The sequence below is a fragment of the Schistocerca serialis genome, chromosome 4, assembly GCF_023864345.2.
Source record: "Schistocerca serialis cubense isolate TAMUIC-IGC-003099 chromosome 4, iqSchSeri2.2, whole genome shotgun sequence".
In the NCBI taxonomy this organism is placed as follows: Eukaryota; Metazoa; Arthropoda; class Insecta; order Orthoptera; family Acrididae; genus Schistocerca; species Schistocerca serialis.
Window position 1 is genome coordinate 816,998,614 of NC_064641.1, and position 14,390 is coordinate 817,013,003.

Here is a 14,390-nt window from a genome sequence, read left to right on the forward strand (position 1 = left end):
GAAAGAGTAATGATTTATCCCGGTTACGTTTTGCTCGTAGTTTACATGAAAGTTACGAAGTATAAAAGTAAGCAGTCAACAAGAACCTCTTTTGAAGATGTTATCTAATACATGGTCGTAACCAGGTAACAAGGACTTCTCACGTAAAGCTATTTAATAGAGCAAGTTAATATTATTGGGAATAGACAGGTTGTGCAATATATTTAGCATTAAATAGATTAATGTGAATCCATGTGTCACGTGGCTAGCGGTGGAGTTGTGTGGTGATACAGAGGTTTATAGATTGTACCATCGATCTTCCTCGGCCACACGATACATAGACAGTAAGCAGTTGTAAGTTTCATAATACTAAAAAATATTTTGTATATACTGTATTGTGATGTGATACTGTAAAAAATGTATGATGTTTCTTTTGTTCCATGGTACGAGCGTGGGGCGTGGCAGTGGCAGCAAGATCAGTCTTCCTGCCATGACGCATCATCATTGCTAGGCTACATTTGCGTCGAATCGACGGCTTTTTCCGAAAACGATATCCTGAAGCTACAAGCTCGTCTTATGTTAATAATAATAACAAATTAAATTTGTAACTTTCAATTTTAATAGAACTTTACCATAGTAACTTTACTGTTTCTCAAGAATATAACAAATCCTGCATAGCTGAAAAACACAACACTAAATAGTGACAAGGTGTGCACGTTTTCATATCTTAACTTATGGTAGACCAAGTCACAAGGATGTTGAACATGACACCACAACCGACTAAAGATGCCTTCTGAGCTGCTTGAAACGAGTGTTTTTTTCTTTTTTATGAGGTTCATACTGTTCCTCAAACTTTCTTCAAGACTACAGTATGAATAATGCCACTAAAGCGTACTCCTCATGGCTACTTACGGACCAATGAAACAGGATACCCATATGGGCTAAACTGATACAGCGTAACTCTCCAGGACTACTACTGTATCACTTCTTTGTAGTTCTGTCATCCAGATAACTTGTTACGCGATTCAGTGTGACGTACATATTACACAAGTAAGATGTTTTCATTACCTTTTTATAACAAAATTAATCTTACAATTAATAACTATTTTGTAACGTCGACTGACCGACCAATGCATAAGGAAGATTTATAATAAAAAAAAACTAGGCAAAGTTTCGTAGGAAAAGGAAGGAGAAACTCCCAACGGAACAGAAAGGTACTGAGGCGCCTAAGAAAGAAGCAAGAGGCGCAAATGCGTTCGCACCACCTCAGAACCGTACGCAGCCTTTGCAGAGACGAACATACACTGTTTAACCTCGAGCAAGGACTTGGAGCAAACAGTCCCAGATGGTCGTAATTTGTGTGTCATTTGTCTCTGGAAAAGCGGCACCCAACGCTCCATACAGTATTATCGGATTTTAAACCGGACAGAAGTACTATGTTCGCACCTTATGTGTAGAGAAGCTGCATGATCAAGAGAATAAAAGCCACTTCGACAGAGCTTCACATATCCCTCAAACGCAGTACTGTGTAGAATTGTAAATACGTGGATCAGTATCAGTTTTATGGACTGAATACATCAGATGCCTAATTTATTCTTGTTTGTACGGCCTATTATTTGCCCATTTCATGTTACCTGCGATCAACCCCGTTTTCGTGTGCTAGTGCTACATAGCGTAAGAAAACTGACTGAAACAGTTAACGGTGAAATTAATTATTAATTAGTATTCAAGCATTTAGTCAACGCAGTTTTTGTGAATTCTGAACTATAAAGATTTTATAAGTTTTTTTTTTCTTTTACGTAAGTTTTCATTTTCAGTATTAAACAGAGTGTCACGAATATCACAAGCGAGTTAGGGGTAGCAGTCATTAAAACAAAGACGTTTTTGTCGCACAGAGATCCCCTCATGAAATTCAATCACTAAATGCCAAAATAATTTGTTACCTTGAACCTACGTATTGAGAAACCACTGTGGTGATAAAATAAGGGAAATCAGACCTCGCAAGTGAAGATTTAGGTGTTACTTTTCCCTACGTTCTATTATAGCGTCAAACGGTAGGAAAAGAATCTGAAAGTAGGTCCATGCACAATATGCCATACACTTAAAATGTGAATTGTTTAGGGATCATGTAGATGCAAATGCAGATCGCAGCGCTAACAATCTTCTTGTCTATGACACTATGGTACGATTATATTCCTGAACTGTGCTTAAACGTGTGTTATATATTACCATGTAACTAAAATTATTGCTATGTGTGCGTGTACCCTACTTCCATCAGCCTTGTCGTAGTTCTGTTGCATTTACATAATCAGAGTGTATATACAGTAGTTAGGAAGTGTACTGCCAGGGAAATAAATATTTCTCTCAGTAAACGTTACTGTGAGAAATTAGTTAGGTAAAGTGTTTATTCTGTGAATTTAACTACGGTTCTTTCTGTTCAATCACGTTCATTAGTGACAGCAAATAGTTAAGAGATTCAGGTATCAGTTTTGAACTAGTTGCTTAATACTGAACAACCAACTGATTAACGTCAATTTATTTCCAAATTGGACTTCCGTCCGTTCGGTTTCAATTCATAATTTGCTTGAGTAGTAGCACGTGCCTCTTCTGACCATACTATTTGTGAATTTCATTTTATTGGCAACTGTTTTACACCATACGTTTTCGGTAGACCGTGACAACTGCTGTGCCATGCATATCCGCTACGGTCGCAGGTTCGAATCCTGCCTCGGGCATGGATGTGTGTGATGTCCTTAGGTTAGTTAGGTTTAGGTGGTTCTAAGTTCTAGGGGACTGATGACCACAGCAGTTAAGTTCCATAGTGCTCAGAGCCATTTGTACAATTTTTTGCATCTTAGTCGGGTACGCCGCTGATGTTCCTTTCATCTCTCGTCTACTGTGTAGTAGTCTGCCTAACATGTGCCACATTTACATATGGAAGTTTCACCGACCTTAGACCTTAGTTCTTTGGTTTAATATACATTAACAACTCTGCGTCCATCCAAAACTATATAATTATGGAGTAGAAAACTCTAATGAAGCCGCGCTCCATTAATGTGTCATCTGAGACTGTAAACCACTCGACATTGTCTAGCTGTATTTGAGAAGGAGCGGCGATAATCCCTTATCTGACGAAAGCGTGCTTGAGACAAGCAAGCGGAGTACATCATATGACTTTCTTTTCTAGATGGCTTTGTAACTAGTACATTCGTTAAAGATTCAAAAGAGAATTATTTTCTTTGTTTGACTTTTTCCATATCTTATCATGAGAAATCCGCCTACAATACTTGTTGCATCTACTACTCCGAGGCGTCACACATTTCAAGTGCGTTTCCGGTGTAATATCAGTTTCTGCCGATCCTCCAGAGAATCGCAGACTGATACACAACTCATCCGATAGGAAACTTTCCCATCGATCTTCCAGGGCATTCTCGACCACCAGCGAACGCCATCCACCTAACTTTTTATTAACTTCCGCGGTCGCGTTTCCAATATTTCTTGCTGTTTTGAGCATATGTAGGCTTTCACCAATATCCAGCAGATAGGCTCGCAGACTTTTCTCTCTCTGCCCGGTCTGCATTGTGATATAAGGAAGTAGAACACACACATTCAAGTACAAAAGAAAGGAGTGGAAATCATTTGAAAAGTTGTTCTACAGGAATACAGTCTACATGTACTTCGGTTACAACTGCATATATATATGTACTCCGCAAGCCGCCTTGCAGTGCACTGTATTGTGCTCCGTTGTACAGTACATTTTATCAACTCGGTTTGCTAGTCCTCAGCGTTTTACAACACTTAACGAGCGTAAAAGCGATTATATTAGTTCCGCCGAGGTGGCTACGACCAACGCTGAGTGACCGTTCAGAGGAAAATGTCATACTGTTCATTACGGAAACAGTTACATCCAGTACTTGCAGTATCGGCCCTATCCGGTCGGACGTTCTTTCAAATACGCGCGCTGCCAGTAACGCCGCCGTGTTTCTGACAGCTGCCACCGTTGCACGTGGGCGCTGCCACGAACAATTTCGCCTCTACCAATGAGCTGCAAGCATCCCTTCTCCGGACCTCCAGTTAGGGTGTACTAAAGCTCGAACATTCATGCATCTGAGCCCATTTCGTGTGCTTGCCAGCTGAATAACATTTACAGACTATCATAGTGGCCAGGGCTCGTGATCTGCTGAACAGTTATTGTATGAAGACTGACTGACTTGCAAATCTGTGGTAGCTACACTACTGGCCATTAAAATTGCTGCACCACCAAGATGACGTGCTACAGACGTGAAATTTAACCGACAGGAAGAAGATGCTGTGATATGCAAATGATTAGCTTTTCAGAGCATTCACACGAGGCTGGCGCCGGTGGCGACACGTACAACGTGCTGACATGAGGAAAGTTTCCAACCGATTTCTCATTGCGTGAATATGTAATCAAGTGTCAGATCTAGTATAATATATTTGTCCAATGAATACCTGTTTATCATCTGCATTTCTTCTTGGTGTACGAATTTTAATGGCCAGTAGTGTATATATGTTTCAACATTCAAAGCTACTGTTAGCAGTTGACTCTGCAACTACAGCAGAAAAGCTATGTATTATATTTAGTATATGGTATTACTCCGTACTCCGTCCGAACAGACCTTGGAATGCCCAACGGTACCGACCGGCTGCCGTGTCATCCTCAGCCCACAGGTGTCACTGGATGCGGATATGAAGGGGCATGTGGTCAGCACACCGCTCTCCAGCCGTCTGTCAGTTTCCGAGACCGGAGCCGATACTTCTCAATCAAGCAGCTCCTCATTGCGCCTCACAAGGGCTGAGTGCACCCCGCTTGCCAACAGCGCTAGGCAGACCCATCCAAGTGCTAGCTCAGCCCGACAGAGCTTAACTTCGGTGATCTGATGGGAACCCGTGTTACCACTGCGGCAAGGCCGCTGGCAGTACATGGTATTAGATGTAGTCTAAATTAATATCTGAATTCTCTGTCCATAAACAGCATATGTTCCTCGCTTCTGTATCCGCTAAAGAACCACATAGCGTGCAAGGAAGTTATAACAATACTTAACTCTCGTTTGGATGAGCTCCAACGTCAGGTACAACATTTGACAAGTAACACTCTGAATCGAAAGCCTAATCCTGTTCGCGGGTACTTAAAAGTAATTTTTAAGTGCATTCCTGAACTAATGAACTAGTGGACCAGTAGCAGACGTTGAAGAGGGATGTCAGATTATTGTCTGCTGAACCTCGCCATAAATAGTAGGCTCTGAAGGTAGATCCTCATACTGAATGTCGAGGCGACTCCGCTTGCACGGCAGTGCAGCCCACAAAGTGCCCAGTGGCATAATGACAGCGAATAAAGCTCGATTTCGGCATGCGTGACAGCCGATGCAGTACAGGGCAGCAAACGTGTCTCCCACTGTAGACCGTATCAGAGCTACGGCTTTGACCGAACGTCGTCTCGCCACTTAACGCCTATTGATCAGGCAACACAGATGACACCACTGAAAGGCGTAGAGCCTCCGTGCCACGCGGTATGCAGCGGAGGATTTCTCTGGTAGCAATATCAATTTTCCCCTCCCCTGTTCTATAAGCGAAAGGTGTCTCGGAAGAGCAACTGTCTGTAAACTTGAGTGTGTGATCTAATTCCTATGATTTTTTTCGCTGTAGTCCTTTCCTGAGATGGATTTAGGAGGAAGTAGTTTGTTGTCCAACTCTTCTTCGAAGATACGCTCTTGGAATTTCAGCAGAAACCTTCTGTGTGATACAAATCACATCTGCTGCAACGAATGCCACTGGTGTTTTGATGAGCATACCCGTAACACTCTCCCACTTACTAATCAATCGCATGACGAAGTGTGCCGCTCTTCCTTGATGTTCTATATTTAATGAAAAATGTCCAAGAATCGGTCTAAAAATGTTTTGTAACCCACTTCTCTCCTGTATGAGTTACATTTCCTTAAGATTCTTCCAGTGTATCCTACAACTCTTTCTTATGTCGTCATTCTAATTTAGGTCGCTTCATACGGTTATTCCTAGGTATTTAACAGCTGTTACTGCCTTCAGCGATATATCAACTATAGCATAACGAAAAATTAACTGACTTCTTTTTCTGTTTACGCTGAATATGTCACATTAATTTAGGTTGAGGATAATCTGCCAGTCCCTGCACCAGCTATCAGTCCTCTGCAGATCTATCCGCATTTCGCAAAAGTCTGCAGTCTTGCAGTCTTCTATTTTCAAAGAGGGCTATCCCCTTGAATGTCTATATATTATTGCCTGAAATCTCCTTTGGAATTTCTACGTTATTGTAGCATTCGACCATAGTTTACCTGAAACTCCGTAATCGAGTTACAAGACGCTTTGTGGAAAGTGTTTCTGAAAACTATTCACAGTGTTGATCGCGGACATTATGGCAAACATATAATCGCAACGACTATCGAGCCTTATGGAAATCATGCTTGATCTCGGGATTAGACTAGCCTGTTATAGCTTCTACACAAATGCGAGCAAAAAGCGTATCAAGTGAACAGAGCAGCGAATGACAGAAGCTGCCAAAGAGGCTCGCAGCACCGCCATGGCCTCAAAGAAGATGGAAGAGGACCTCCTTTAGGAACTGGAAGGATTGCTGCATGGTCCTGGGATCACCAATTGGAGGTCTGTTTAAGTAAAAAAATATAATTCTACATTTTAAACGCAGTTTTAAAACTGGCGGGAAACATAAAGGCAGAACGCTAAATTGAATACTTTATCACCGCACGTAGCCGTTTTTCGATATTTTCAAAAGTACGTTTGCGGTGCACGTTCGTGCCTCGATTTTTTGGGTGTAGAAAATTACGTGTGTTTCAACACGTCACCGTCTTGTTATAACTTACGGTTTCTCAAATATCCCACACATGCTGATTGAAAGTATATTGGAAATTACTTATACACAATTCCTTTGTTAAAGATCCAATAGGAAGGCTTCGGGAATTGCCGCAAATGACTAATTTTCCGGCTGCAAGGTGTCTTTCCACCAGATGCAGCGGTTACAGGGTGAGTCCGTAGTGGACACAAAAAGATATTTCTTAAAAGTGTAAGGAATGAAATTATAACATCAGACTTAGCATTGCTTTTATTTTACTAAGAAAAACACGAAGTCGCTAATATTTCACGCGTTCAGAGAGAGCTACCCCCTCACATCTGTCGACTTCGTACCATTGACAATAAATACTGAGTTCTATCTCTTAGATAGTACTGATTCCAGGCAACAGTCTAATCAGACACTCGATATCTTTGTATTTCGTTCACTAAACGACAATGCGAAATAGTATCTAATGTGTTCCGGCAGTCAAGGAACACAACATTAACTTGGACGCTTTTGCCTACGGCAGTCTGGATGTCATGGACCATCACAGCGAGCACTGTTTCGCAAAATCACTGTTTACGGAGTCCATGTCAGTTTTTATAGATGTGACTGTCGCTCTCCAGAAGCCTTGTAGCTGCACAGAACATGTTCCATAATTCTACAACGGATTGTCGACGGCGATGTAGGCTTATTATGACACGAAGAGCCAAAGTAACTGGTACACCTGCCTAAAGTCGTGTAGGGCCCCCGCGAGCACGTGGAAGTGGGATGTTTCGACTAATGTCTGAAGTAGCGTTGGAGGGAAGTGACACCGTGACTCCTGCAGGACTGTCCATAAATCAGTAAGAGTACGAGGGGGTGGAGGGCACCCCAGGTGTGCTCAATAATGTTCGTGTCTGGGGAGTTTGGTGGACAGCGGAAGTTTTCAAAATTAGAAGAGTGTTCCTGGAGCCACTCTGTAGCAGTTCTGGGCGTGTGGGGTGTAGCATTGTCCTGCTGGAATTTCCCAAGTCCGTCGGAATGCACAATGGACATGAATGGATGCAGGTGATCAGACAGGTTGCTTACCTACGTGTCACCTGTCTGAGTCGTATCTAGACGTATCAGGGTCCCATATCACTTCAACTGCACACGCCGCACACAATTACTGAGCCTCCACCAGCCTGAACAGTTCCCCGGTGGCATGCAGCGCGCATGGATTCGTGAGGTTGTCTCCATACCCGTACACGTCCATCCGCTCGACGAGACTCGTCCGACCAGGCACACTGTTGACGCTGTGGCTCTCGAGATACTGAATATCCTAAAGATTTCCGGAATGGTATGTTCCATGCGTCTAGCTCCAACTATAGTTCTGCGTCAGCGTCTGTTAATTCTCCTCGTGTGACCATAATCACGTCAGAAACCTTTTCAAATGAATCGCCTGAGTACAAATCCCAGCTCCGCCAAATGCACTGCCCTACTACCACCAAATGTATGTGTGCATGTCTCTGCTTCATGACTTTCGTCACCTCGGTGTAAAGATTGCGGTGTTTTCACCAAGTGTACCAAGTGAGGTGGTGCAATAGTTAACATAATTGACTAGCTTCTGGAAACAGCGTAGTTTAATCCTTCGTCTATCACCCAGATTTAAATTTAAAGCATAGTTAAACCCTTCGTCGACCATCCAGGTTTAAGTTTTGTCAGGTTCCCCTAAAGTACCAAAAGCAAATGCCAGCATGGCTGCTTTGAAGTAAAGTCACAGATTTCTTTCCCGTCCTTTCCGTATGGTGGTCCACATTGATTGAAACGAGATAAAACCCTAATTTTGCTTTCCTTTTTTTCATTTTAAGTAGATTCTAATATTTCAGTTCTATTTCTGAAATCACCTCTGGAATCGTTGCCTGTTAGGCTCCACAATGCATTTTCTTTTTCACGCTCCTAGAATTATGACTTCTGATGTCAAAGTAGCCTGCGGAAAACACGACTCCTAGTAACATGGTGCTCTTAGACTTGAAAGCTTGTCAAAAGTTGAACGTGTAATTTCATGAAACACTATGACCCCGGTATCAATATTCTGAAACTTTACCCCTTTATTTGGAATATCGCCCAGAGGTGAACCAAACGCAGTCTGAATGACTTTATTTTAAATTTAATCGTGACAATTTCTCACAGCACAACAGAATAATTTAACAGGAGTTTAACATAAGTTAAACCAAGACAAAACTGAAACTGTAATCCTAATAACATAATTCATGCAGTTACACACTACATGTGCAAGTGAACTACAACTTATCCGTGCAAGTAGCACAACGCAAACTTTTTTGCCCTCTGTATCCTCCTACACCTAATAAATTTTAAAGATTTTAAAATTTTGTACTTGGCTGGCGCAGCAACTGTAGATGAGATCTTCTTGTATAAGCAATAAACAGCCAATCAGTTGCAAATTGTAAGATTTATTAAAGAAGCCCATTACCATGGTAAAGTGGTTTTAACAAATCTTCCAATTTTAAACTGCTTGGCTGTGTACTATTTCTACAAGAAGAAAATTTAAAAGATTAAACTAGTGTGGAGCCAAAATATCGAAGTCTTCGTCGCTATAACCTTCAAGTTTCACTCCAACACATACTTACCTGGCTAGATGAAAAATTATTATTACTTCACGCAGCGTTGCTTGTCTGCTACCACTGACAACGCTACGCAAACGACGCTGCTCTCGGTCGTTAAGTGAAGACCGGCGGTCACTGCGCCGTCCGTGGTGAAAGGTACTGCCTGAAATTTGGTATCCTCCGCACATTCTTGACACTGTGGATCTCGGAATATTGAATACCCTAACGATTCTCCAACCGATTTTACCTGCCATATTTTCCTGTTGTCTGTCTTTCTTCGAAATTCAGGCATCTTGCCATGATGTACTCACAGTCTTCACTGAAAGCCTGAAAGATTAGTTACACTAGCAGTGGTAACACCGGTTGCCGTCGGATCACCGAAGTTTAAGCGCTGTAGGGCTTGACTAGCACTTACTTGGATGGCTGACCATCTAGGTCTGCTGGGCGCTCTTGACAAGCGCGTTGCAGTCGGCCCCTGTAAGGCCAATTGAGGAGCTAGTTGACTGAGGAACAGTGGACCCTCCGTGTCGGCATCCAGTGACACCTACTGTCTGAGGATGACATGGCGATCGGTCGGTCCTGTTGCCCCTCCCGAGGCCTAGTTAGACGCAGTAACGATTTTCGAAATGGAATGTCCCATGCGTCTAGCTACAACTAATATCCCGCGTTCAAAGTCCGACCACAATCACGTCGGTAACCTTTTCACGTGAATCACCTGTGTACAAACGACAGCTTCGCCAATACACTTCCCTTTCATACCTCAATACTGCCGCCATCTATATATGCATGTCTCTGTCCCATGACTTTGTTGACTTTGTTACCTCAGCGTATATGTCCGACAGCAGACGAAGTGCCTACACGATGTGAAATGCATATGAGAGCAGACGAGTTTCAGTGTCCGGCTTGCGCAGGCTTTTGTTACACATTCGCTTTGAACTGGACGAGTGTGTCTATCTAGCGGTCACGCTACTGTATCAGGAATAAGCTGAAATTGTTTTCAGGCACCACCAGTATGCGAAAAAAAAACAAATAAAAGAAATGGAAGGAGATCAGTCTGCAATAATCCCTCTACATCATGATGGGAACGATAACTATACAGCTTTCATGTATTGCTATACTGACGTTAATTGTTCACAGGATATAAATTAATCTAAAATAACATAATAGAGGAGGTTATGGCAAAGAACTTGTTTCGTTTCTACCAACATTTCGTTGAACGTCGCTGAATCAATGAAACTTGTGAATCAATTAAACTTTCTAATCGAGCGGAAAAAGTCTATTTCGTTCTCTTTTATAGAAAGATTAACAGACACAGCAGTAGTCCTATATCGCTGTTCCATGAAACACAGCTTACTAATTTCGCTGACAAGATGATGGGTGTTTCGTGTAGTACAGCCCGCTCTTGCAGGTTCTTTCATAAAGACTTGTTCAATTTCACAAGACTATATCTCCTGCATGAATACAAACAGAAAGCTGGGGTGGATTTAAACTTACGCACGGGACTACAAAACATTTATTTTAAAATAAATGTGTAAGGTCTGGGGTCTGAACAGAACAACTGTGTAAGCTCTAAATAATTTTTTGTTTAATGTTGCAAACTTATCACAGAAATACACGCGTTTGCACAGTTTACAATGTGACAATGTCAAACAAACGCATCTCGTCCTCCGAAAGCGAAATACTCCTAAACACAACAATGGTAAATTTTCACTAGAAGTGTCTTTGCGAAATTATTCTTACAACTACGTCATGATGTTGGCCAGTACGACGATAAATCATTCGATTCCGGTTCAAAGTTTAGTACTATTTAGGATGACAGTCATGTCTACGGAGGATGGTTAGTTTTGTGATAAGTTGAGCAAAAGATTACCCAAGGTCGCTTGAGTTTACAGTGGACACAAGCTGGTGAACCAACAAGTTTACGCCTCTGTGCGCGGTATTTACCTTAGCTGCGATGAGCTGTCGTCTGCATGGCTGCTCTCGTCCTCTAAATTCCTATGAAAATTAATTAAGCCTTTGCTGCTTTTTCCAGTAGAAACTCTCCCTATGTTTCTCGTTATGTGAGAAAACAAGTACTCGTCCCTAGTCTTGCAATATGGCGACATGCACGCGCATGGCTGGAGTATTGTGCATATTAAAATTCCCTCTCAGTTCTCGCAAGGACAATTAACTAACTGGCTGGTTCGCTTCTCCTCAGTGGGAGCTCAACGACACTTCAGCTAATATCTTGCTGAATGTCAGCCGCAGTGAACGCAGTGTTCACATAAATTTCTCTTCTGCGTCATACAGAACATTATGCGCCCCATTCTGCACTTGACGCCAGTTCAGAGAAGAGTCCCCGAGAATTTCGCTCTCGTTTTTCTCGTAGCCGAACTCTCTTTCCTCACCTGGGTTCTTTCGTTCTCCACGTCATGGCTTTTTTAGACCAATGGGAGTGTTCCTCTTATTTTGTGGAAACTCCATCTTCCAATCGTAAGGGCCCTAACATTGAACCACATCGAAATCTCGGCACTTTACTCTTTCCTAGTTCGTTTCCGCCAATTGGACGCTTTGTGCCTACTCACATGTGTACCATTCGCTGTTCACATGATCGCCGGCCGGAGTGGCCGTGCGGTTCTAGGAGCTACAGTCTGGAATAGCGCGACCGCTGGTTCGAATCCTGCCTCGGGCATGGATGTGTGTGATGTCCTTAGGTTAGTTAGGTTTAAGTAGTTCTAAGTTCTAGGGGACTGATGACCTCAGTAGTTAAGTCCCATAGTGCTCAGAGCCATTTGAACCACTTTTTCACATGATCAACTGCGTCACTGGTTTTGTTTGTAGCCATTTGGAATTCCAAAACGCAGTTTTCTAAAGCTTCTTTCTGTTCTACTTCTGGCGGCCCGTTACTTGCTCTGCAGTATGCCTCACTTGTCTTGTCGCTGACTCCTGCTGCGGGACGCCCCCTAAGAGCTTTTCATGGTGCCTCCCATGGTGCGACCTCTGCATCGGTTCACACTGGCTTCCACACAAAACATTTCCTCTCGCTGCTTGTTTCACCTTCTGCTCATTGACATGCATTATATAGGAGCGGTGTGTTAGTACCTTCGATTGAGTGTCATCCCTTTTGCGTTACATACTTACAGGCAAATCTGCTCATTACCATCCAAAGTAAATTAGGTGTCATATTCACTTTCCTGTTACAATGTATAAAACTCATATGTAAGGTGCGAAATTGACCTTCATTTATTCTGCCACCTTGCAAACGTCTTTAAGAAGCATGTACGTACAATGATGACGCACTCTTCTAAGTTAGGCTCAATGTTTTTACTTACCTTTCACGAATCTTCAATTTACGTTCTGCCCGGTGCATGGCAAACATCCAGACGATGTTACAGTGCATGTGTTGCTGAGATGAACGATGCAACCTTCCTTACGACATGCATGCATGTCTAAAGGAACGGGTGTTGTGGCGACTACAGCTGTTACGAAACACATGAATACGCATTTGCGTGTGTGAACAATTATCAACTGTATATGAGAATGACGACAATGAAAATTTGTGACTCGAACCCGGATATCCCACTTTACGCGAGCGGTCGCCTTAACCATTCTGGCTATCCGTGCGCGAGTCACAGCCAGACAGAAGAAACAGGCACTTGAAATTCTTTATGCACAGTATAGTAATGTCGTTTCATAGTAAATTTGAAGTACCTGTCGATTATGCGACTGCGTAATAAGTATCGAGTGTTCATTCTGCGTGGCTTTCTCACAGTAGTATGATGGACTTGGAGCGTATTCACGGACTTGGAGAATTTCACATTGTTCATTCTTCATGTAACTGCAGGTGGTCAGAAGCTTGTGCGTCGAATATTTGATGTGGTATGGAACTTGTAATTCATGTTCGTGGTCAAATAACCGAAAACAATATTGCAACGAAAATCATGCTCACATTCGTATCACCATTTTCGTAACACATGCACACAAAAAACATATGATACGTCGTATAAACGTTTATAAAATACGATTCTAAAATGCAATGAGTTGTAACTGATTGCAGTTTCCTGTATGCTGCATGTATTAAAGGAATTACTTCGCAGCCGTTGAGCAACGTTGAAGATGAGATGTTGTTATTACGCAGAATTACTTCGCAGCCGTTTAGCAACGTTGTAGATGAGATGTTGTTAATACGCAGTTGATGTGAAACGAGTGTAAGTAAGTTAAGGAGAGACGGTGGCAGAAATAATGAAAAATTTACAAATTATTTTTATTTGCTTATTTGATTGTAAATATAATTTAGATTATCATCCCAAATTTTTTCCTTGAAATTCAAACTACAAATGGAATAAAAAAACTAAAACCCCAAGCAGTGTAATGCGCCAAGCCCGCTTTTCAATGGACCAAATGGAGGAAAAATTTTATTGCAGAATTTGGCCTGTGAACCTAGAAAATATAGCTTTAGAAGGCTGTGATTTTTTGTATACATAACAGCAGTGTTGTAAAGAAGGTTGTGGAGCCATTTTCTGGTTCAATCAGTGTGGTATATAAGGCTGTGGAGTGTTGTAAACAAGTTTTGTGCTGTTCAGTGGAATTCGAGTGACGCTTGATTTATTATGCCATTCTTTGTGCAATGTTGATCCATTTTTACAATGTGTGGGCCTGGTAAAGTATTTAAAAAATATAGTAAGTCCCATATTTCCAATATAAAGCGAAAAACTGTGGAGCCATTTTCTGGTTCAATCAGTGTGGTATATAAGGCTGTGGAGTGTTGTAAACAAGTTTTGTGCTGTTCAGTGGAATTCGAGTGACGCTTGATTTATTATGCCATTCTTTGTGCAACGTTGATCCATTTTTACAATGTGTGGGCCTGGTAAAGTATTTAAAAAATATAGTAAGTCCCATATTTCCAATATAAAGCGAAAAACTGACATTGAGGTTAGGATCAGGCCTGTAGATGCAAACATTAGCTTGTCTCCAAGTGCATCTAAAACAAAACTTGGGAGAGG